The sequence below is a fragment of the Lithobates pipiens genome, unplaced genomic scaffold (assembly GCF_037356315.1).
Source record: "Lithobates pipiens isolate NorthernLeopardFrog02 unplaced genomic scaffold, aLitPip1_a1.2 Scaffold_13, whole genome shotgun sequence".
NCBI classification, from domain to species: Eukaryota; Metazoa; Chordata; class Amphibia; order Anura; family Ranidae; genus Lithobates; species Lithobates pipiens.
Window position 1 is genome coordinate 244927383 of NW_027507718.1, and position 25709 is coordinate 244953091.

Sequence of the window (25709 nt, forward strand, 5' to 3'; positions counted from 1 at the left end):
CCATACATACATTGGGGTTTCTGCGATTGCATCAGATGATGACTTGATCTGAGCCACATGATATTGGCGAAATGTTGATGCTGGCTGCGTCATCGCTTAGCAACCAGTTGCCGAGCCATCATCTGTAGATCCCTGTAGGTGGGTTTCATAATGAGGCTTGGAACGCATACGCCGTTACTGGCATGCGTAATGATGTCATCTGGTGACAACAGGATGATGCGCCTCATCTCTTTGATTGGCTGTTAACTCCCTGGTGTCAGCAATATATGATGTGAAGATGATGTAGAACTTTTGGAGCTTGCTGTTGGAGGAATAGTTTTATGCTAGTTTTAAACACCAGCTGATGTGTATTGTACTGCTTGTAAGAAATATTATTTATAGCGTGGTATCCAGTGACATGTTCATACCCCAGTCGAAGTACATTTAGTACAAAACATGTCGGGTACATAGCCTACTAAGCTCGATATACAACGCTTTTTATGTCTACTTGCGAGCATCCTTGTATATTTTATTGAGCGATACAATTGTAAAGATTTTTTTTATTCCATTAAACCTTTTATACTGGAGTGATCTGATGTGGAGGCCATTTTATTATTTTTTTCTCTGATACATCGTGCTGGATGAATGGAGTAACACACTGGGTTTTAGAGATTGGATGACATTTGTCCCATACGGATTTTCCTGGATATCGTGCTGGTTATGCTACATCTGACCGATATCGACCCTGGTTGGAAGACTTACCATGGGGGATTGTTTCACACCTGATTGACCCAGCATTGTATGGTGTTTGGGTCCATACTTGGTGGTAAGAGTACCCATTACCTTCTTTATCATTTAAAGCCTATCTACTGTTTTCCAGTGTGAAGTTACATCCACCTTCTGTGCCTTTAAAGAGGATTACAGCATTTTCCTTCTCCCCACATAGGAGACTATATTGATTGTATTGTTATCTCCTATATGAACTATATGGAGATTTTGTGATAGGGAAGCTCATCTTGACCAAATCATTACTTTACATATCGTTACTGGATGGACATTATTACATTGATATATATTATGACTGTGATAAGGTCTCAGGAAACTCCATACCTTTTTGCATTTTTGTGCACATTTTTAATATATTTACAACATATTTTGTATTGTTGTACACATTTTGATATATTTACAGTATATTTTTTTGTTTGGGAGTGGACTGTCAGTTTGGAGGGCCGAAAAGGGTTTAAGTTTACGCGTGACAGGGTGAACGAAGTTGCGGAGTTGGAACAGTCCCTCTTTAGCCCAGGGAAACATACGAACATGCGATAGACTGTCAGGAACTAAAGGATTAAACAGCACATTAGAGAGGGGGGGGACAGGGTGATGACAATGCAAATTTGGAAGAGCAGGAATGCCACAGTCTAAGCGTGAACAACATTGGACCCAGGCAGAGATCCAGAAGCCCGGGGTCCCCCATTGTCCCCGGCGACCACGCCAAGGAGCAAGGATGGGTCGGATATAGGGAACCCATCTCAATCTCCGTCCAGCGATTCGGAGGTCTCAGGCAAGACCAAGACACTATCGGGCGCAAATGAGATGCCAGATAGTATTTGTAGACGTCCGGGGCACCCATGCCCCCCTGATCCTTGGGGGCAAAAACCACGGAACCGGCCACTCTATGGGCCCTGCCATTCCAAATAAATTTCAAGAACCAGCGCTTAAGCAACTTAATCTGTGACAGGCAAGGTTTCAAAATAATATAACAGTTTTGGCATGATGGACATTTTTAGCACATTAATTCGGCCTATCCAGGACAGAGGAAGGGAGGTCCATCGAGATAACATACTGTTGATAGACTTAAACAAAGGGATGTAATTGGTCGAGTAAAGGGAGGAGTAGGAAGTCGTTAGCTGAACCCTAAGATATTTGAGGGACGATGTGCACCATCGGTAGGGGAATGTATTTTGCAGACGCAGAAGTTCCCCTGGGGGAACATGGAGGGGGAGGGCCTCCGTCTTCGCCGTGTTGACCTTATAGCCTGATAGGGAACTAAATTGAGTGAGTAGGGCATGCAGGGAAGGGAGGGAAATGTTGGGACTGGTCAGAGTAAGGAGGACGTCATCCGCAAATAAGGATAATTTATACTCCCTTTGCCGCATGGGTACCCCCTTGATATCAGGGTGAGATCTGATAGCCTCTGCCAGGGGCTCTAGGCAGAGTATAAAGAGGAGCGGGGAGAGAGGGCAACCCTGTCTCGTCCCGTTTGTCATAGGGAATGGATGGGAGGTGAAGGACACTAGTCGGACCTGGGAAGAGGGGTTGGAGTATAGGGATTGTAGTGCGGAGAGAAAGGGTCCCTGTAAGCCAAATCTAGTGAGGGTTGCGAACATGTAGGGCCAGCTTAACCTGTCAAACGCCTTTTGGGCATCCAGACTGAGAATCAGGGCGGGGCGTCGAACCCTGTTCAGCATGTCAATTAGGTCTATAGTTCGCCGGGTGTTGTCACCCGCATGTCTGGTAGGAACGAAGCCCACCTGGTCTTTGTCTATGAGCTTCGTCAGGAATTGGGATAAACGGTTGGCGAGGATTTTTGTAAATAATTTGTAGTCTGAATTTAGAAGGGCTATAGGTTTGTAGTTGTCTGGTAGGGTCGGGTCCTTGTCCTGTTTAGGTATGACCGTGATGAAGGAGTGAAGAAAATGTTGGTGAGGGGACTTACCTAGAAGTAGCGAGTTATACAGGGTCACTAGATGAGGTGACAGGATGGGGAGGAAGTGTTTATAATAGGAGTATGGGAGGCCATCCGGACCTGGAGCTTTGTGGGAGGGGAGAGCCTTAACGGTGTTGTCCACCTCATCCTCTGTAACGGGCGCGTTTAGTATATGCAGATCCGAATCTGACAACTGGGGGAGCTTCAGGCCCGACATGAACTCCTCAAAAGCAGCCATATCAAATGCAGGGTGTTGTGCGGGGGTTAGGCAATTATAGAGTTTGTTATAGAAGTCGCCAAACACCTGGGTCATTGTCTGGGGGCAGAAAGTGGGGGACTCGTCAGGGAGTTTGATGTGGTCTGGGAAGGCGTGATAAGGCCTAGGGTTAAGTCTAGAAACCAGCATTCTGTGGGGCTTATTCGAGTACTCATAGAACTTTTGTTTAGCCCACAGGATTGATTTGTCTATGTGAGACATGTCTAGGGATTTTATACGGTTCCGCAGGCCAGTGACCGTGCGCAGCCGATCCACCGTGGGGGAGCGCAGCAGAGCCCTTTCTGCTCTGTGAAGCTCTAGGAGCAAAGAAGTTTTCAAGAGAGCCGTATCTTTTTTCCTTCGAGAACCGAGGGCAATACATTGCCCCTGGAAGAAGGCCTTGTGAGCCTCCCAGAGGGTGGATGGGCTGGGCACGGAGCCTTTGTTCAGGAGAAAATATTTGGTCAGGGCCGCCTCGAGTTTAGCATTAGTTTCAGGGTGCTTGAGCAGGGACTCATTGAGTCTCCAGTGAAATTTCCAGGGGAAAGCAGCAGAGAGGCATACATCTAGAGTCAAGGGGGCATGGTCCGACCAGGTTATCGCACCCAGGTCAGACGACACTGCGTGAGATATCAAGGGGGCCGTAATAAAAAAATAATCCAGTCGAGAGAACATCTTGTGAGGAGGGGAGTAAAATGAGTATTGCCTACCCGAGGGATGTTTCAGCCGCCAAGCGTCGAACAAGTGGTGTGTACGAATAAGTTTCCTAAAGGAGGTAGCCAGGGTGTGAGAGGCCGGGGGTGGAGTGAGCTAAATAGAGATCGTCTGTCCCGGGCGGGAGAGAGCACAGCATTAAAGTCCCCCCTAGAACTGTAAAGGGAGAAGAAAGCTTATGCAGACCCTCCAAGGCATCTGTGAGAAATTTCACCTGACCTGAATTGGGGGAGTAGACGTTCATGATCGTCATAGGGTTAGAGAGATAGGATCCCTGCAATATAATATAACGACCATGAGGATCCACTTGAGATGACCTAACCTGGAGAGGACATGAGTTTTTTATTAAAATTCCTACTCCAGCTTTGCCCGAGGGATCCGATGCCACATAAGACACCTGAAAATGTTTAGATGCGAATCTAAAGGAGCCCCCGGCCCGGAAGTGCGTCTCTTGGACTAATATCACATCCGCGCCGGAGGCCTTAAACTCCCTCAAGGCCAGCCATCTCTTCCTGACAGAATTCAGGCCCTTCACGTTATAGGAGACCAGTTTCAAAGCCATGTTGCGTCGGGGCAGTCAAGCCAGTGAACATGCAGGTCAAAGGGCGGAGGCCCAGACACAACATGGCTCAATAGGGGGCCAGGGAGGGGCCCCAACCTGCCCATCAGCACATTATAATTAAAACAGATATTGCTAACAATAGAGTTAGTTGCAACATGGAAAGAAACCCCTAAGGATATATGTAGACATAAAATGCACATAACAGTTACCGGCAAATGCATTAGAGGAAAAACCCCAATAAAAGCAATAAAATCAAAATAAAAAAATAAAAAAAAAAAATATAAAAACCAAAACACCAAAAAAACATCAAAACAATAGTATGAAAAAGAGAAGACACATATTAGTCCCCCAAAAAGGGGGTATGCGTGCAGGCCCAAAAAGGGAGCCACTGAATATAGTGATGCAGAGCAACCATAAGGCCAGGACGGCCTAAAAAAAACAAAAAAGGTCAGCAAGAAAAAACCTGAGAGAGTCAAACCCCTCAGGGGTCCTTGGCCGCAGCCCAAGGACTTGGTGGGGAGCATGGCAGTTCCTAACATGGAAGGTGGTCCGTGACGTCCCACCCCGACGATCCAGAGAGGTCAATGGCATTGTAGGGGCTCCCCATGTCCTCCGTAACAAACTCAGTAGCTGAGGGAAGCAACCATATACTTAAGTAGATAGCAGAACCTTAGAAAAAACAGCCCAACTGGGATCTCTGAACTAGCGGTGGAACCGCGCAGGGCCAAAAACCAACTGTAGAGTCATACCTCACTCCACGAGGGGGAACCATCAAAAAGGTCGCAACCCCCTGTGTAAGGCAACAAGAAAAAATGGGCAAATTCCGAGGGGACCCCGACAGGTCCTCAGGTGGGGGGTCTGGAGCGTTGAGAGCGTTGGGGTGTGGAGTAGGCCCTCAATCCTCTTCCTCTCACCGGAGTCCAGATCCTGGGAGGAAGAGAGTTGTGTCTTGGGGTAGTCGAATGTGCTTGGTCAAACTCTGCAGGGAGCGGGGGAAGGCCCAGCTTCTTGAGGAAAGCCTCCCCTTCCTGGGGGTCCCGCAGGGTGTGCTGGGTCCCCTCCATGGTGACACTCAAACGGAATTGAAAGCCCCAATAATAAGGGACCTTGTTCTCCTGAAGGTGGGATGTGATGGGTCTCAGAGAGCGACTCTTGGCCAATGTGATGGGAGAAAGGTCACTAAACAGTTGGATTTTATCCCCCTTGTACTCAATGCTGGACTTGCTGCGCGTAGCCTTGGTTAGGGCCTCCTTGATTTCATAGAAGTGGAAACGCACCACTATATCCCGGGGCCTGGTTTAGGAGCCAGGGATCTGTGGGCCCTGTCCAGGCGCCAGTCTATGTCCACTATGTCCGGGGGCCAGGGTGTTGAAGAGACCTAGAAGATATAGCCCGATGTTATTGTCAGCTATCTTCTCAGTAACACCGCGGATCCTGAGGTTTTGGTGTCGTTCTCTGTTCTCGAGATCCTCCTGTTGGAGTTGTAGTTGGGAGACAGAATTTTTAAAAGTAGCGTTTTCCTCTTCAAGGGCCTGCACATAATGCAGAGTCTCGTCAAATTTTGTTTCCAGGGTCGCCGTGCGTTCTCCTAGGGCATCTATTTCCCCCTAAGTTCTCTGGAGATCCTTCCCATCTCCTGGGCTATGTCCCTGGTAACTTGCTGCGCCAGGGCCTGGAGTTTGAGATCCATCAACTCCGGAGTGAGGGCCTGCGGGGGGGGGGGGGGTAGGGGCTGTCGGGGTGACCGCTGCGAGGAATCCTCCGCCATAAGTGCACTGACATAGTCCTTCGGATCCCCCTGTGTGATCGGGGCCGGGGATGAGGGCCTAGTTAGAAAGTGATCCATATTGGAGGAGGGCTGCGGGGGACGATACGCCGATCGCTGATCCCCGATTTTTCCCATGAAGTACCTGGGAGGGATGAGGAGAGTCGGAGGCTTGCCCCTGGATCAATCTGTCCTAGCGTTAGCGTTACAGGGGCCGCAGATCGCGGGACGGGACCGGAGCTCACGGATTACACATTCGCCATCTTGGAGAGCCGCGCATGCGACCGGTAGTGCAACTTTATTATATTCCATTGGTACATGTCCACCAGGGCAGTACCAGGGACCCTATACCCTTTTTATGGCTAATAACTTGCATATAAGCCTTCAAAATGAGGACTATTGATTTTTCCAGTTTGGGCCCCACTCTGAACTTATACGATATTTGAGAGTTCTGGAGCGAACGGAACCGGGGAGTTTTTGATCCCAATTCTATTTGTCACCTTTTCATGTTCTTTTTCCTTTCAAACATACATTACAATGATCTCTAATATTTCTGAAGAAGTATGTGAACCCTAACATTTCTGTCTCATTTCTCTACTCAATGTAGACTTGAAACTTGTAAGCAAAATCATTGGGAACAGGATCAATAGATACGTACAATCTTTTATTCACAGGGATTACAATACAGATCAACACAAACGCGGATAACACCACATAGGTAAAGTTCTCTACAAAACTTTAGGCAGCTCATAAAAGATTTTTTTTTTTTTCGTTCAACCAGAAGGGTTAAATAAAAAAAGTGACTCAATTCACCCATGCACATACTTGAGGAAGATGGGGAAATCCTCCCGCTGTGCTTTTGTATTATGACAATGGGGAGACTTTCCACCATCCACTACAACTGGTAGCACTGATCGAGTGGTAAAAACAGGGGACAGTTGGTAGATTGACTTCTACACAACCTTTCTGCCCATACATGGATTGAAATTCAGCCTGTCACTGCTGAATTATCTGAATTTCGATCCATGTATGGCAGGCTAAAGTCAATTTGTATCACAATTATTCAAACCAGATTCATGGGCCTGAACATTGCTCTACTCCCTGAGGCAGTACCCTATATCTGCTCATACGACTAGGGGAAAGGGGTTTGGCGAGAGGATTTAGTAGATAAGGCACCTCATCCCTAAATGCAAATGGAGAATGTGGATGTAGGAAAGGGGGGATTATTACGGTGCCTATTGAATGTAGAATTGTAACAAGAAGTTACCAATATCTCAAGTAGTTAGATTTAATACATAGAAATTTTGCAACAAAGCTTTATTGAAAAAACAAATTTTTGGATAAAAATTCTGTAATAGCAAGAATTTTACAAAAAATACCACAATACAAGGATAAAAATATTCAATCCACTCAGTTTGAATTGCTGGTCAAGAAAGTCCCAACATGTTTCGCCATAACCATGGCTTCTTCAGGGGAACCAGTTATTTAACCCAAAGGAGAATGAATAGCAACTAAGGATAATAATAAACAATACATAGTTATTTACATAAATAATGCATAATAACATACCGCCAAACTACCCCTGCCGAAATAGTTTACATAGATTAATAAATACAGAAAAAAAAACAATAATTAATTGTTCTAAATATTGATTAGACTACAGTTAGAGACATACCCCTGGCTCGTCCACGGGCCCACAGTCGATGGAGCTATCCCAAAAAAGGGAAAAAAGAATGGAACAACCAAGCCTTAGGTCTCACCTATAGTGACTGCAGGGGGCAGAGAGGAAGCCAATCAATATAAATTGTAAATGAAAACTCAGAAATCAAAAATCAAATGGTATATATATAAAAAAAAAGAAGGATTTATAGAATTAAACCTAGGGCATGCAAAGGAGATAAATATCTCACATACATACCGATCAGGATTGATATAAAAAAGTACATGTCGGGGACGCTGGAAATTTGAACAGTTCAATAGGCACCGTAATAATCCCCCCTTTCCTACATCCACATTCTCCATATCTGCTCATAATTTCCTACTCATTGATTGTTCTTCACTGTAGATAATCTAAAAAATTCACCCCTCCGCTCTACCCTCTTACTTATGGTCCATTTCAATGTTGTTGCATATATAGAAGTCCACACCCTTATTCTGAATAGTTAAACCCTATCAAAATTGAAAAGGTGAGTACTACATTCCTAACTAGAAATAAACAACACAATTATACTGTTATAAAGATGCTAAAAACCGCCCACCTATCAAAACACCGCTCTGCGCCCTGGGTGAACAAAATCCCCCCTATACCCGTGTAGCAATATAAAATGCAAATGCACACTAAGAAAGCAGCTACTTAAATATAATACATAAATATGAATGCAACACTAAAAAAAGTCTCAATAAAATAGTCCTTTTAAATATTGCAGCAGCACTTCCTGTCCAATCTGATTGACAAGACAAGCTTTCGTATATAGTCCACACATGAGCAAACAAAGGAAACATAGGAGGTCTATTGTAGCTTTTGCTGTGTTCTGTAAAGAGAAACTTCCATCATACACTTCACCCCATGAGGGAAACTTCCCCTATGGGGATGCACTCACCAGAAATACAGCAGTACTGCACCTTTAATAATAAACATGCTTCTCCACCGCTCCACTACAAACTTCCACCAGGTGCAGTCATGCTATCTGGGGCTCCAGTAAACCCTGTGCTTTTGCAATATTTCCTATAACACCTTGTGGAGAGCAGAGCAGGGCAGCATATGATGGAGGGATGTACTTTGACCACGGTGATCAGGGCTGAGTAGCTTTGGCTATCGTGGTCAGTTTAGAGAGGGGCATACAGGAAGTGGAGTTTTTTTTTTTATAGTTTAGAGGGAGGCAGATTACACAGCACAAGCACTGTGCTGTTTAATCTGTTTTAACTCTTTCACTGCCAGGTCCGTATGCCGTATGACGTACAGAAGTGCCTGCAGGTGGCCAAGTCAGTACGGCGTACAGACCTCCTTTCTCCCTCTCCTATAAGCTTATGGTCACTTCAATGACCATAAGCTTATATCAGAATTGTTCAGCAGACTTTCGTCTCATCTCTCATCAGCATATTATTAGAGTTATTAACCCCTAATGTGAATGCCCCCCCAGCCATGCTGCTGTTTCCCTGTCCCCTGCCTCTCCACCTCTGCCAATAAATGTCACCTGAAACTACTCCCCCCACTCTCCTTTCCTATCCCCCCAGCACTGACCCCCCTACACCCAATCCCACCCCCCAAATTCAATCCCCCGCTGCCACAATCATAAGCCATCATCCCCCCTCTGCCGCTCCCGCCGACTTCAGGTGCTGCTAGGGGCTTGAGGGGGATCCAGATGTGTCCCCCTATCACTCAGATAGCCCCCCATACTGGTCCCCGAACCCCCGATCCATCCCTGCTCCGGTGGCATCCCTCCTTCTCCTCCCGCAGCCTGCTGCTTCTGCCCCCCGGCAATGTCACAGGCTGGGGATTGCGGCGGGGGGAGGGAGGAGAGGTGTGGGTGCGGGTGATGTTAGGGCTTGGGGGGCTTGGTAAACATATGTTTATCACCCCCCTAAGTGTGGCACCCTGGGTGCATGCAGCTAGCACTATGATCGCTCCTATATGCCCACTGACATCTGATAATAGTAACCGTGAGTGTTACTATGTATCAGACTGTCAGTTTATGAACAAATGGAATCTCTATACAGATTCCATGCATTCATTCAAGAAAAGTTATACGGAGAAAAGGACTATCTTCAGTCCCTTTCTCTGTCTCAAAAAGAGATATGGGGGTCTGTTTAGGCCTCTGATATCTCACCAAAGACCACCCTACTGCCCCACCCCCCCAAAAATTTTTTTAAGATTACTGTAAAGTAGAAAAAAAGTTAAAAATAAAAACACAAACATACTAAGGTCTGCCCTCACTCACCCCTCTAGGGTGATGGTCCCCCCTCCCCCAGCACTCACCTCTCCACCATGACACCCCCCCTCACTCACCCATCCACGGATACCTCTGCTTTCCTCTCGGCCAACCTGATCCATCCTGATTAGTCAGGAGGAGAAGGTGGAAAACAATAGCAAATATTAATTCGCTATTGTCACAAGTGGGTGGGTTTGGGGTGCAATGCAATGCTCTGCACCCCGAACCCAACCTTTTTCAAGCCAATTAGAGTCTCAGGATCAGGGATGAGCTTTATGTTTGAGTCAAACTCATGTTCGACTCGAACATTGGCTGTTCGCCAGTTCGCCGAACAGTGAACAATTTTGGGTGTTCGTGGCAAATTTGAAAGCCACGGAACACCCTTTAAAAGTCTATGGGTGAAATCAAAAGTGCTAATTTTAAAGGCTTATATGCATGGTACTGTCATAAAAAGTGTTTGGGGACCTGGGTCCTGCCCCAGGGGACATGTATCAATGCAAAAAAAAAAAAAAATTAAATACAGCCTTTTATTGGGAGCAGTTATTTTAACCAGTTGCCGACCGCCGCACGACGATGTACGTCGACAGCATGGCACGGGCAGGCATATGGGCGTACCTGTACGTCCCTGCCTTCCCGCGGGTCGGGGGCCCGATCGGGCCCCCGCCCGGTGCCTGCGGCGGTCGGTTTTCGTCCGGGAGCGATCCGGGGCGAGGGGGCGGCCATTCATTCATGGCCACCCCCTCGCGATCGCTCCCGACGAATAGAAATCCCCCGTGACATCACTTCCTCTCCTGTAATGTAAACACAGGAGAGGAAGTGATGTATTCTCTCCTCCGTGTCGGTATTTTTCGTTCCGACACGGAGGAGAGCGGATCGGTGAGTTGCACCAACACTCTACACACACAGTAGAACATGCCAGGCACACTCACACCCCCCCGATCGCCCCCCCAATTACCCCTGCCCCCCAGTCACAGTGACACCAATGTCAATTTTTTTTTTTTTTTTTGCATTGGTGTCATTTGTGACTGTAATAACTGTTAGGGCAGTTAGGGTTAGCCCCCTTTAGTTCTAATGTACCCCCCTAACCCCCCCAATAAAGGTTTAACCCCGTGATCACCCCCCGTCGCCAGTGTCACTAAGGCTGGGTTCACATTGCAGCGGTTTATGAGAACGAATGTGATTCGCACCGCACTGCAGTGCAAATCACATCCGATCTCTGTGCGATTCGAGTTCAGCCATTCGCCGCACCCGCCACACCTGCCGCACCCGCCGCAAATTTCGCACGGGACCCTTTTTTTGGCCCGCAGCAGAATCGGATCGCATGGGTGTTCACACCATGCGATCCGAGTTTGCAGATCGCACTGCGATATGCGAACTGATCTGGGGGTGTCAGTAACATTTCACTGACACTCCCAGCAGTTCGCATAGGGCAGTGTGAACTGCCGCCGGGAGGCATGCGATGCGGGAACCCGCCGCGCATTCGTGGCGTTTCCGCATCGCTCCAGTGTGAACCCAGCCTAATAAGCGATCATTTTTCTGATCGCCGTATTAGTGTCACAGGTGACGCTAGTTAGGCAGGTAGGTATTTAGGTTCGCCGCAGCTTTTTATAGCGCCAGGGACCCCCATATACTACCGCATAAAGCCCCCTGATTGCCCCCTAGTTAACCCTTTCACCAGTGATCACCATATAACTGTTACAGGTGACGCTGGTTGGTTAGTTATTTTTTTATAGTTTCAGGGCACCCGCCATTTATTACCTAATAAAGGTTTAACCCCCTGATCACCCGGCGGGTGTCATTTGTGACTAATAACTGTTAGGGCAGTTAGGGTTAGCCCCCTTTAGTTCTAAGGTACCCCCTAACCCCCCCAATAAAGGTTTAACCCCGTGATCACCCCCCGTCGCCAGTGTCACTAAGGCTGGGTTCACATTGCAGCGGTTTATGAGAACGGATGTGATTCGCACCGCACTGCAGTGCAAATCACATCCGATCTCTGTGCGATTCGAGTTCAGCTATACAGATAGTATGGCTGAATTCGTGTCGCACCCGCCGCACCCGCCGCAAACTCGCACGGGACCCTTTTTTTGGTCCGCAGCAGAATTGGATCGCATGGGTGTTCACACCATGCGATCCAAGTTTGCAGATCGCACTGCGATATGCGAACTGATCTGGGGGTGTCATTAACATTTCACTGACACTCCCAGCAGTTCGCATAGGGCAGTGTGAACTGCCGCCGGGAGGCATGTGATGCGGGAACCCGCCGCGCATTCGTGGCGTTCCCGCATCGCTCCAGTGTGAACCCAGCCTAATAAGCGATCGTTTTTCTGATCGCTGTATTAGTGTCACAGGTGACGCTAGTTAGGCAGGTAGGTATTTAGGTTCGCCGCAGCTTTTTATAGCGCCAGGGACCCCCATATACTACCGCATAAAGCCCCCTGATTGCCCCCTAGTTAACCCTTTCACCAGTGATCACCATATAACTGTTACAGGTGACGCTGGTTGGTTAGTTATTTTTTTATAGTTTCAGGGCACCCACCATTTATTACCTAGTCTCACTAGTGTACCCCTAAATTTAGGGGTGTCTACTTTCCAAAATGGGGTCATTTGGGGGGGTTTGTGCCATCTTGGCATTTTATGGCCTTCAAAACTGTAACGCCCTTAGAAAGCCTGAAGGCGGTGCTTGGTTTTCGGGGCCCCGTACGCGGCTAGGCTCCCAAAAAGTCCCACATATGTGGTATCCCCGTACTCAGGAGAAGCAGCAGAATTTATTTTGGGGTGTTATTTCACATATGCCCATGGCATGCGTGAGCAATATATCATTTAGTGACAACTTTGTGAAAAAAAAAAAAAAAAGTTTGTAATTTTCCCGCAACTTGTGGCAAAATATAAAATATTCCATGGACTCAACATGCCTCTCAGCAAATAGCTTGGGGTGTCTACTTTCTAAAATGGGGTCATTTGTGGGGGTTTTGTGCCATCTTGGCATTTTATGGCCTTCAAAACTGTAATAGGTAGTGAGAAGTGAACTCAAAAATTTACGCCCTTAGAAAGCCTGAAGGCGGTGCTTGGTTTTCGGGGCCCCGTACGCGGCTAGGCTCCCAAAAAGTCCCACATATGTGGTATCCCCGTACTCAGGAGAAGTAGCAGAATTTATTTTGGGGTGTCATTTCACATATGCCCATGGCATGCATGAGCAATATATCATTTAGTGACAACTTTGTGAAAAAAAAAAAAAAAAAGTTTGTAATTTTCCCACAACTTGTGGCAAAATATAAAATATTCCATGAACTCAACATGCCTCTCAGCAAATAGATTGGGGTGTCTACTTTCTAAAATGGGGTCATTTGTGGGGGTTTTGTGCCATCTTGGCATTTTATGGCCTTCAAAACTGTAATAGGTAGTGAGAAGTGAACTCAAAATTTTACGCCCTTAGAAAGCCTGAAGGCGGTGCTTGGTTTTCGGGGCCCCGTACGCGGCTAGGCTCCCAAAAAGTCCCACATATGTGGTATCCCCGTACTCAGGAGAAGCAACAGAATTTATTTTGGGGTGTCATTTCACATATGCCCATAGCATGTGTGAGCAATATATCATTTAGTGACAACTTTGTGTAAAAAAAAAAAATTTTTTTTTTTTTTGTCATTATTCAATCGCTTGAGGCAAAAAAATAAAATATTCAATGGGCTCAACATGCCTCTTATCAATTTCCTTAGGGGGTCTACTTTCCAAAATGGGGTCATTTGGGGGGGTTTTGTACTGCCCTGCCAATTTAGCACCTCAAGAAATGAGATAGGCAGTCGTAAACTAAAAGCTGCGTAAATTCCAGAAAACCTACCTTAGTTTGTAGATGTGACAACTTTTGCGCAAACCAATAAATATACAATTATTGACTTTTTTTTTACCAAAGACATGTGGCTGAATACATTTTGGCCTAAATGTATGACTAAAATTGAGTTTATTGGATTTTTCTAATAACAAAAAGTAGAAAATATCATTTTTTTTCAAAATTTGCGGTCTTTTTACGTTTATATCGCAAAAAATAAAAATCGCAGAGGCAATCAAATACCATCAAAAGAAAGCTCTATTTGTGGGAAGAAAAGGACGCAAATTTTGTTTGGGTACAACATTGCATGACCGCGCAATTACCAGTTAAAGCAGCGCAGTGCCAAAGTGTAAAAAGACCTCTGGTCATTTACCAGCAAAATGGTCCGGTCTGAAGGTGGTTAATAATGCTTTCATCTCGGAAGAATTTATCCCCTTCCTGACCAGAGCACTTTTTGTGTTTCGGCACTACATCATTTTAACTGACAATTGTGCGGTTGTGCAACGTTGTACCTTTTTTTCTACAAATAGAGCTTTCTTTTGGTGGTATTTGATAACCTCTGCGGTTTTTCTTTTTTGCGCTATAAACAAAAAAGTGTGTCAATTTTGAAAAAAAATATTATTTTTTACTTTTTGCTATAATAAATAGCCCCTAAAAATATATATGTAAAAAAAATTCCCCTCAGTTTAGGCCAATATTTTTTGGTAAAAAAGTAAATTTTTATGGTTTGCGAAAAAGTTATAGCGTCTACAAAATAGGGGATCATTTTATGGCATTTTTATTATTATTGTTTTATTAGTAATGCTGGTGATCTGTGATTTTTATCGGAACTGTGACATTATGACAGACATATCGGACATTTTCGCACTATTTTGGGACCATTGTCATTTATACAGTGATCAGTGCTATAAAAATGCATTGATTACTGTGTAAATGATGCTGGCAGTGAAGAGGTTAACCACTAGGAGGCGTTGAAGGGGTTAAGTGTGTCCTAGGGAGTGATTCTAACTGTGGGAGGTAAGGACTACAAATCACATGACAGCGATCACTGTTCTCGATGACAGAGAGCAGTGATCTATATCCTGTCACTAGGCAGAATGGGAAATGCTTTGTTTACAAAAGCATCTCCCCGTTCTAAATCTCGATCGTGGGCACCCGGCAGACATCGAGTCCGTGGGACCCTTGGTCATGCTTCTTAAAGGGGACATACCTGTACGCCCTTTTTCCAACCAGTGCTATTCTGTCGACGTATATTAGCATGCACTGGTCAGGAAGTGATTAATGATTTTAGTGTTTTTTTTGCGAAAATATTGTTTTGATAAACATTAGCGCAAATATTGTCCTGCCTTAAAAATCAGTAGCACCTTCTTTTTTTCTACTGGCCATGTGCTTTCAGAAAATGTATGGTTTGATGGGTCTTTTCCAAATTTTTAAAGCTGTAAGTGAAAAAGGAAAACTTCCAGATTTTCTAAAACTTTTGCGTACGTCCAATTTTCACCATTTCTCAAAAAGGCTCAATTTAAAGTTTACAAATGTTTGTTATTTGTTAACTCAATGCAGGTTACGTTTTTATTTTTGTAGGAATTTAGCAGGAATTTTGTAAAATTTGCTGTGTTTGTATCTGTTAAAAATTATTTTACTGTATTTTTAGCAAAATTATTGCTTTGGTAAACATTTGCGCAAATATCATGGGGCCTCAAAAATCAGTGGCACCTTCTTTTTATTTTACTGGTCCTATGCTTTCGGAAAATATATGGTTTGGTAGGTATTTCACAAATTCTGAATACTGTAAAGGAAAAATGAAAACCTTCAGATTTTTTGAGAAATGTGTATATTTACATGTTTGCACGCGGTCGATTTTAACCATTTTTCAAAAAGGCACAATGTAAAAATATTTTTTTTGTTATTTATTAACTCCATACAGGTTACGTTTTTATATTTCATGTGAATTAAGCAGGAATTTTGTAAAATTGTCAGGGCTGGGCTCAGCTCTTCCTTCTCAAAGCTGGCCGCTCAGCTATCAGCTAATTGCCAGCTCCTATCTCTAAACAGTGACTCGCCTGTTGATGATATCCTGCTCATCATTCCTGCCTACTTAAGCCGTCCAGTCCAGATGATCTTTGCCTTCACTTTGGTCACATCTCTAGAGATGCTCTTGCGTGTTCCTGTTAAAGACTTGCTTGGCTGACATTCCTTCCAGATCCTGCTTGCCGTTCTACTACACTCATTTTGCTCCCTGATGTTTTTGTTGTCTGACTATCCGTTCTGGTTCCTGAACTCTGGCTATGTTTTGACTACCTTTACTCTGTATACCTTTTTTTTATTATTAATAAACAAGTGTTATTTAACTGTACTTCTGTCTTAGTCTGATTCATGGTTTCTGACAAAAAAATTGCTGTAATTTTATCTGCTAATAATGGTTTTAGTGAATTTTTTGCAAACATTTTGGTTTGATAAACATTTGAACAAATACCGCAGGGTCTAAAAAATCAGTAGCACCTTCTTTTTATTCTATTGGTCATATGCTTTCAGAAAATATATGATTTTGAGGGTCTTTCACAAATTCGGAAAGCTGTAAGGGAAGAAAATAAACTTTCACATTGTTTAGAAATTTGGATATTTAAATTTTTGCTTACGTTCGATATTCACCATTTTGCAAAAAGACACAGTGTACAATTTACATTTTTTTGTTATTTATTAAAGTCATAAAGGTTAAGCTTTTATATTTGGCAGGGATTTGGCAGGAATTTTGTAAAATTTGCTAGGTTTTTATCTGCTAATTTTTTTTAGTGTCTTTTTTGCAAATATATTGACTTGATAAACATTTGTGCAAATACTTCAGGGTCTAAAAAAATCAGTAGCACCTAGACATGTGCAGACAGAAATATTTTGTTTTTGAATTCCGTTTTCGTCTGAAAAATACATTTATTTAGTTACTCCCAAGATTCGTTTTTATTTATTTTGTTTTTCGTTGAATTCGCATCGCATCCAGCCCAAACTCATACAGGATCCTGGTCTGCAGCAGAATCAGATCGCATAGGTGTTCACACTAGACATGTGCGATTCGTTTCGTACGAATCTCAAATTCGTACGAATTTCCACAAATTCGTAGGTTCGGGAGGATACGAAATACGAATTGCCGTGCGTCCGAATTCTGTACGGAATACGAACTTTTGTTTACGAATTCCGGATTTCGGACAATGACTCAGTGCCCGTTCACACTGCCGCGACTTGTCAGGCGACTTAGTCACCTGACAAGTCGCACTCCGTTCTGTACTATGGAACCGTTCTAATAGGAGCGACTCAAGTCGCTCCGACTGAACTTTTGTTTACGAATTCTGGATTTCGGCCGACGACTCAGTGCCCGTTCACACTACCGCGACTTGTCAGGCTCCGACTGAACTTTTGTTTACGAATTCTGGATTTCGGACGACGACTCAGTGCCCGTTCACACTACCGTGACTTGTCAGATAGAGTGATCTGACACCAGCACCGTGACTTAACACATGTATGAGGTGCCCCAGGAGGATGTAAGTTTTTACGAAACATGTCGGGCTGTTTGTGCTGATACCACCACGCTTAGAAAATTCCCTAGCACGGGTGTATATTTGTTCTTAATTTTAACCGTTTTTTTATGCATACTTTTTATTTGTTAGAATCTGACCTATTCGGTCATACCTTTGGTCTGCTGTGTATTTATATTTTTTTATTAATAAAATTGTCGACTGCTTAACGGTACGTTCACGATCGGAGTCCTTCTTTGTTTTCCCCTTCCCCACGCTCGTGGCCGGGAGGCCCGAGTGTTTTGTGTTTCAGCACAGGTTTGCGCACTGAAAAACCTTGACATCCGACGATGTCTTCAGGCAACATTGACTTCTATCACAGAAGTCTTCTGCAAGTCATAATAAGCATAATGAGCAATGTTTTTGCCTTTAAACTCATCGTAAAGAACGAACGAACGACGATTCGTATTTCGTACGAAACAGAACGGAATTCCGGACACGAAATACGAAGTACGAATTAATTTTATTACAAAACGAAACGGAACAGAACGAAACGAATTTATTGATGGCACCCATGTCTAGTTCACACCATGAGATCCGATTCCTGTCCGAGTTTGCAGATCGCACTGCGATATGCAAACTGATTTGGAGGTGTCATTAACTTTTAACTGACACTCCCAGCAGTTCGCATAGGGCAGTGTGAACTGCCGCTGGGAGACATGCGGTGCGGGAACCCGCAGTGGATTCGCAGCTTTCCCGCATCGCAGCAGTGTGAACCTAGCCTAAGTGGCTGGAGGGCTACAATTCTTTGATTTTATACATGCTTCACTTCGGATGAGCACCTTTGGCAGCCTGCACCTTTCTCCTAGGAGTTTGGTTTCCCCAGCTGAAGTGGTGTTCATAATCTAGTACTGCTCTAGTACTAGAGGTCAACCGATATGGGTTTTTCTCTGGTCAATGCCGATATTTAGAAATCACTGCGGCCGATGGCCGATATATGATGCCAATTTTTTGGGCCAATATGTTAGGCCGATTTTTTTTTTCCCTTCATGTCATAAAATCTAATGCCGCGTACACACGGGCGGACTGTATGGCCTACTTAGTCCGCCGAAACACATTTCAGCGGACAGTCCGCTCGTGTGTGGGCTTCAGCTGACTTTTTCAGGGTGCAGTACGGCGGACTAAGTATTTCGGAATGTTCGAAATACTGTCCGTCGTACTCGCATTTCGGCGGACAATCCGCCCGTGTGTATGCCAGTCCGCAGTACTTTTGAAATGAGCGGACTTTTCCCCGCCCGGAGAAAAGTCCGCTCATTTCGAGCGGGTATCCAGGTAGGCGGGGCCCGCGAAGGAGACGTCGCTGGCCCCGCCGCCTGGTATGGACTTAAAGGGGAACCCCAACGCCGAAAAAAATCGGCGTGGGGGTCCCCCCAAGTCCACAACAGACCCTTGTCCGAGCACGCTACCCGGCCGGGCCAGGAAAGGGGGGGCGAGCGAGCGCCCCCCCTCCTGAGCCATACCAGGCCGCGTGCCCTCAACATGGGGGGTGCCTTGGGGAAGGGGGGGCCGCGCGGCCCCCCCACCCCAAAGCACCTTGTCCCCATGTTGATGAGGACAAGGGCCTCTTCCCGACAACCCTGGCCGTTGGTTGTCGGGGTCTGCGGGCGGGGGGCTTATCGGAATTCGGGAGCCCCCTTTAATAAGGGGGCCCCCGGATACCGGCCCCCCACCCTATGTGAATGAGTATGGGGTACAATGTACCCCTACCCATTCACCTGTAAAATAAAAGCACAAAAAAAAACACAACACACGAGATAAAATACTTTATTGCACAGCTCCGGGGGTCTTCCGTCTTCGGGGGTCTTCTCGCCGGACTCCTCCGCTATCTTCTTCTAGCTCTTTTGCTAGCGGAGGAGTCCGGCTTTCTTCCTCGCCGCCGGCCTCTTCTCCCGACTTCGGGGGTCTTGTCCCCCTCTTCGGTTCTTCTGCCGGGCCACCGCGCCTTCTTATAGCTCTTTTACAGGCGGTGGCCCGGTCTTCTGTCGCCGCCGTCGCCGCCGTCGCCGCCGCCTTCCGTTCTTCTTCTTCTTCTTCTTCTTCTTCTTCTTCTTCTTCTTCTCCAGGAGATGTTGCCTCGACGATCTCTCCGGCCGGAATGCCAGGGACGCACTGCGCGGCCACTTATATAGGGACAAGGGGCGGTGTCACCTGGCTTTATGTCACATGGGTTGGTCACATGGGTTGATGTCACATGGGGACTATGACATCGTAAGGGGGCGGGGTCACCATGTGACACCAACCCATGTGACATAAAGCCATGTGACACCGACCCTTGTCCCTATATAAGTGGCCGCGCAGTGCGTCCCTGGCATTCCGGCCGGAGAGATCGTCGAGGCAACATCTCCTGGAGAAGAAGAAGAAGAAGAAGAAGAAGAAGAAGAAGAAAAACGGAAGGTGGCGGCGGCAGCGACAGAAGACCGGGCCACCGCCTGTAAAAGAGCTATAAGAAGGCGCGGTGGCCCGGCAGAAGAACCGAAGAGGGGGACAAGACCCCCGAAGTCGGGAGAAGAGGTCGGCGGCGAGGAAGAAAGCCGGACTCCTCCGCTAGCAAAAGAGCTACAAGAAGATAGCGGAGGAGTCCGGCGAGAAGACCCCCGAAGACGGAAGTCCCCCGGAGCTGTGCAATAAACTATTTTATCTCGTGTGTTGTGTTTTTTTTGGTACTTTTATTTTACAGGTGAATGGGTAGGGGTACATTGTACCCCATACTCATTCACATAGGGTGGGGGGGGCGGTATCCGGGGGCCCCCTTATTAAAGGGGGTTCCCGGATTCCGATAAGCCCCCCGCCCGCAGACCCCGACAACCAACGGCCAGGGTTGTCGGGAAGAGGCCCTTGTCCTCATCAACATGGGGACAAGGTGCTTTGGGGTGGTGGGGGCCGCGCGGCCCCCCCTTCCCCAAGGCACCCCCCATGTTGAGGGCACGCGGCCTGGTACGGTTTAGGAGGGGGGGGCGCTCGCTCGCCCCCCTTTCCTGGCCGGCCGGGTAGCGTGCTCGGACAAGGGTCTGTTGTGGACTTGGGGGGGACCCCCACGCTGATTTTTTTCGGCGTTGGGGTTCCTCTTTAAGTCCATACCAGGCGGCGGGGTCAGCGACGTCTCCTTCGCGGGCCCCGCCTACCTGGAGACGCACTCGAAATGAGCGGACTTTCCTCCGCGTGTGTGGGCGAGTCCGTTCATTTCAAAAGTAGGGCGGATAGTATGGCGGACTTAGTATGTCGTATTAGTCTGCTCAAAAAGTGGTGTGTGTGGTCAAGTCCGTTCATTCAAAAGTATGACGGACTATCCGTCGGATTGTCTGACGGACTAAGTTGGCCAGACAGTCCGCCCGTGTGTACGCGGCTTTACAGTTAGACCCCTTTCACACTGGGGTGTTTTTCAGGCGTTTTTGGGCTAAAAATAGCACCTGTGAAGTGCCTGCAAAACGGCTCCCCTGCAGTCTGTGTGAAAGCCCGAGTGCTGTCACACTGAGGTGATGCGCTGGCAGGAAGTTTAAAAAAAGTCCTGCAAGCAGCATCTTTGGAGTGGTGTATACCGCTCCTCCACCACTCCTGCCCATTGAAATGAATGGGCACTGCTGCTGAAGCACATGCAATGGGATTTGGCAGCGGCGCTTCATTAACCCCTTCCTCGACCGCTAGCTGAATTATAAGTGCCCCGCTAGCAGCCGAATAGTGCCGCTAAAATGACGGTAAAGCACCGCTAAAACTGGCAGCGCTTCACCGTCAACGCCTGCCCGCTCCAGTGTGAAAGCAGCCTTAAGTAATACAGAAAATTTCTTACATTTAAACATTTATTAAACAAAACAAACATCCAATCAGTTCACTTGTATGTATAATTTAGATAAAAAACTTTTTTTTATATATACAGTGCCTTGCGAAAGTATTCGCCCCCTTGAACTTTTCAACCTTTTGCCACATTTCAGGCTTCAATCATAAAGATATAACATTTTTATTTTTTGTGAAGAATCACCAACAAGTGGGACACAATTGTGAAGTGGAACGAAATCTATTCGATTTTTGAAACTTTTTTAACTAATAAAAAAATGAAAAGTGGGACGTGCAAAATTATTCGGCCCCCTTGCGTTAATACTTTGCAGAGCCACCTTTTACTGTGATTACAGCTGCAAGTCGCTTGGGGTATGTCTCTATCAGTTTTGCACATCGAGAGACTGAAATTCTTGCCCATTCTTCCTTGCAAAACAGCTCGAGCTCAGTGAGGTTGGATGGAGAGCATTTGTGAACAGCAGTTTTCAGCTCTTTCCATTTGTGAACCATTCCTTTGTAGATTTTGCTGTATGTTTGGGATCATTGTCTTGTTGGAAGATAAATCTCCGTCCCAGTTTCAGGTCTTTTGCAGACTCCAACAGGTTTTCATCCAGAATGGTCCTGTATTTGGCTGCATCCATCTTCCCCTCAATTTTAACCATCTTCCCTGTCCCTGCTGAAGAAAAGCAGGCCCAAACCATGATGCTGCCACCACCATGTTTGACAGTGGGGATGGTGTGTTGAGGGTGTTGAGCTGTGTTGCTTTTACGCCAAACATATCGTTTTGCATTGTGGGCAAAAAGTTGGATTTTGGTTTCATCTGACCAGAGCACCTTCTTCCACATGTTTGGTGTGTCTCTCAGGTGGCTTGTGGCAAACTTTAGACGAGACTTTTTATGGATATCTTTGAGAAATGGCTTTCTTCTTGCCACTCTTCCATAAAATCCAAATTTTTGCAGTGTGCGACTGATTGTTGTCCTATGGACAGACTCTCCCACCTCAGCTGTAGTTCTCTGCAGTTCATCCAGAATGATCATGGGCCTCTTGGCTGCATCTCTGATCAGTCTTCTCCTTGTCTGAGCTGAAAGTTTAGAGGGACAGCCAGGTCTTGGTAGATTTGCAGTGGTCTGATACTCCTTCCATTTCAAAATGATCGCTTGCACAGTGCTCCTTGGGATGTTTAAAGCTTGGGAAATCTTTTTGTATCCAAATCCGGCTTTAAACTTCTCCACAACAGTATTACGGACCTGCCTGGTGTGTTCCTTGGTCTTCATGATGCTCTCTGCACTTTCAACAGAACCCTGGGACTATCACAGAGCAGGTGCATTTATACAGAGACTTGATTACACACAGGTGGATTCTATTTATCACCATCAGTCATTTAGGACAACATTGGACCATTCAGAGATCCTTGCTGAACTTCTGGAGTGAGTTTGCTGCACTGAAAGTAAAGGGGCCGAATAATTTTGCACGCACCACTTTTCATTTTTTTATTTGCTAAAAAAGTTTAAAATATCCAATAGATTTCGTTCCACTTCACAATTGTGTCCCACTTGTTGGTGATTTTTCACAAAAAATACAATTTTTATATCTTTATGTTTGAAGCCTGAAATGTGGCAAAAGGTTGAAAAGTTCAAGGGGGCCGAATACTTTCGCAAGGCACTGTATACAGTACAGACCAAATGTTTTGACACACCTTCTCATTCAGAGAGTTTTCTTTATTTTCATGACTATGAAAATTGTAGATTCACACTGAAGGCATCAAAACTATGAATTAACACATGTGGAATTATATACCGTATTTATTTACACGCACCCCAAGTTTAGGAGGGCATTTTAAGGAAAAAGTTTTAGGAGGGAAGTTTAAGGGAAAAAAAACTTACATTTAAATGCCCGTCAATGCAGCCTTATCAGTGTGCATCTGCAGCCTTGTCCATCATTTCAGAATGATCAGTGTCATTTGCAGCTTGCCCCACGCTGTTTGCAGCCTTGCAGAGTGTCATTTGCAGCTTGCCAGTGTCATTTCTAGCTCGCCCAGCGCCGTTTGCAACCTTCCATGTTTAAATATCCCGCCGCCGAGACAGACCAAGTGAGCGGCGCCGAAAAATACCGAGCGGCACCGAAAAAGACTGAGCCGTCTGCTCGGCTCCGCTCGTAGTCCCGCCAGTATGGGCGGGACTGCAAGCCGAGCCGAGTACACAGTAGAGTCGGCTCGGTATTTTTCAGCAGCACTCGCAGAAACAGCAGGGAGGCGGGACTACGAGCGGAGCCTAACAGACGGTTCGGTCTTTTTCGGCGCCGCTCTGTATTTTTCGGCGCCGCTCACTTGGTCTGTCTCGGCGGCGGGATATTTAAACATGAAAGGTTGCAAACGGCACTGGGCGAGCTAGAAATGACACTGGCAAGCTGCAAATGACACTCTGCAAGGCTGCAAACAGCGTGGGGCAAGCTGCAAATGACACTGATCATTCTGCAATGATGGACAAGGCTGCAGATGCACACTGATAAGGCTGCATTGACGGGCATTTAAATGTAAGTTTTTTTTCCCTTAAACTTCCCTCCTAAAACTTTTTCCTTAAAATGCCCTCCTAAACTTGGGGTGCGTGTAAATAAATACGGTATATAATTCCACATGTGTTAATTCATAGTTTTGATGCCTTCAGTGTGAATCTACAATTTTCATAGTCATGAAAATAAAGAAAACTCTCTGAATGAGAAGGTGTGTCAAAACATTTGGTCTGTACTGTATACAGTGCCTTGCGAAAGTATTCGGTCTTTTTGCCTCACAGACAGTGGGGATCGGCGTATAACACGCACCCACGACTTAAGGGGGAAAAAGTGCGTGTTATACGCCGATAAATACGGTACTTAACAAAAAAGTGTGAAACAACTGAAAATATGTCTTATATTCTAGGGTCTTCAAAGTAGCCACCTTTTGCTTTGATTACTGCTTCGCACACTCTTGGCATTCTGTTGATAGCTTCAAGAGGTAGTCACCTGAAATGGTTTTCATTTCACAGGTGTGCCCTGTCAGGTTTAATAAGTGGGATTTCAAGCCTTATAAATGGGGTTGGGACCATCAGTTGTGTTGTGTAGGAGGTGGATAAAGTACACAGCTGATAGTCCTACTGAATAGACTGTTACAATTTGTATTATGGTAAGAAAAAAGCAGCTAAGTAAAGAAAAATGAGTGGCCATCATTACTTTAAGAATGAAGGTCAGTCAGTCCGAACAATTGGGAAAACGTTGAAAGTGTCCCCAAGTGCAGTGGCAAAAATCATCAAGCGCTACAAAGAAACTGGCTCACATGAGGACCGCCCCAGGAAAGGAAGACCAAGATTCACCTCTGCTGCGGACGATAAGTTCATCCGAGTCACCAGCCTCAGAAATCGCAGGTTAACAGCAGCTCAGATTAGAGAACAGGTCAATGCCACACTGAGTTCTAGCAGCAGACACATCTCTAGAACAACTGTTAAGAGGAGACTGTGTGAATCAGGCCTTCATGGTAAAATAGCTGCTAGGAAACCACTGCTGAAGACAGGCAACAAGCAGAAGAGACTTGTTTGGGCTAAAGAACACAAGGAATGGACATTAGACCAGTGGAAATCTGTGCTTTGGTCTGATGAGTCCAAGTTTGAGATCTTTGGTTCCAACCACCGTGTCTTTGTGCGATGCAGAAGAGGTGAACGGATGGACTCTACATGCCTGGTTCCCACCGTGAAGCATGGAGGAGGAGGTGTGATGGTGTGGGGGTGCTTTGCTGGTGACACTGTTGGGGATTTATTCAAAATTGAAGGCATACTGAACCAGTATGGCTACCACAGCATCTTGCAGCGGCATGCTATTCCATCAGTTTTTGCATTTAGTTGGACCATCATTTATTTTTCAACAGGACAATGACCCCAAACACACCTCCAGGCTGTGTAAGGGCTATTTGACCAAGAAGTAGAGTGATGGGGTGCTGCGCCAGATGACCTGGCCTCCACAGTCACCGGAGCTGAACCCACCAGAGATGATTAGGGGTGAGCTGGACCGCAGAGTGAAGGCAAAAGGGCCAACAAGTGCTAAGCATCTCTGGGAACTCCTTCAAGACTGTTGGAAAGCCATTTCAGGTGACTACCTCTTGAAACTCATCAACAGAATGCCAAGAGTGTGCGGAGCAGTAATCAAAGCAAAAGGTGGCTACTTTGAAGAACCTAGAATATAAGACATATTTTCACTTGTTCAGTATATAATTCCACATGTGTTAATTCATAGTTTTGATGCCTTCAGTGTGAATCTACAATCTTCAAAGTCATGAAAATAAAGAAAACTCTTTGAATGAGAAGGTGTGTCAAATATGTGTTTAAATCATTCGTGTATTTCTTCCAAAAAAATTGCGTTTGAAAGGCCGCTGCACAAATACCGTGTGACATAAAATATTGCAACAGCCGCTATTTTATTCCCTAGGGTCTCTGCTAAAAAATATATATATATATATAATTTTTGGGGGTTCTAAGTGATTTTCTAGCAGAAAATACAGGATTTTTATTTGTAAGCATCAAGTGTCAGAAAAGATTTGGTCTTTAAATGGTTAAACTGAGAACTCTGCACACAGAGTTGAATTCATTCATAAGTGGAAACATTGTATCTCTTTGATCTTTTCT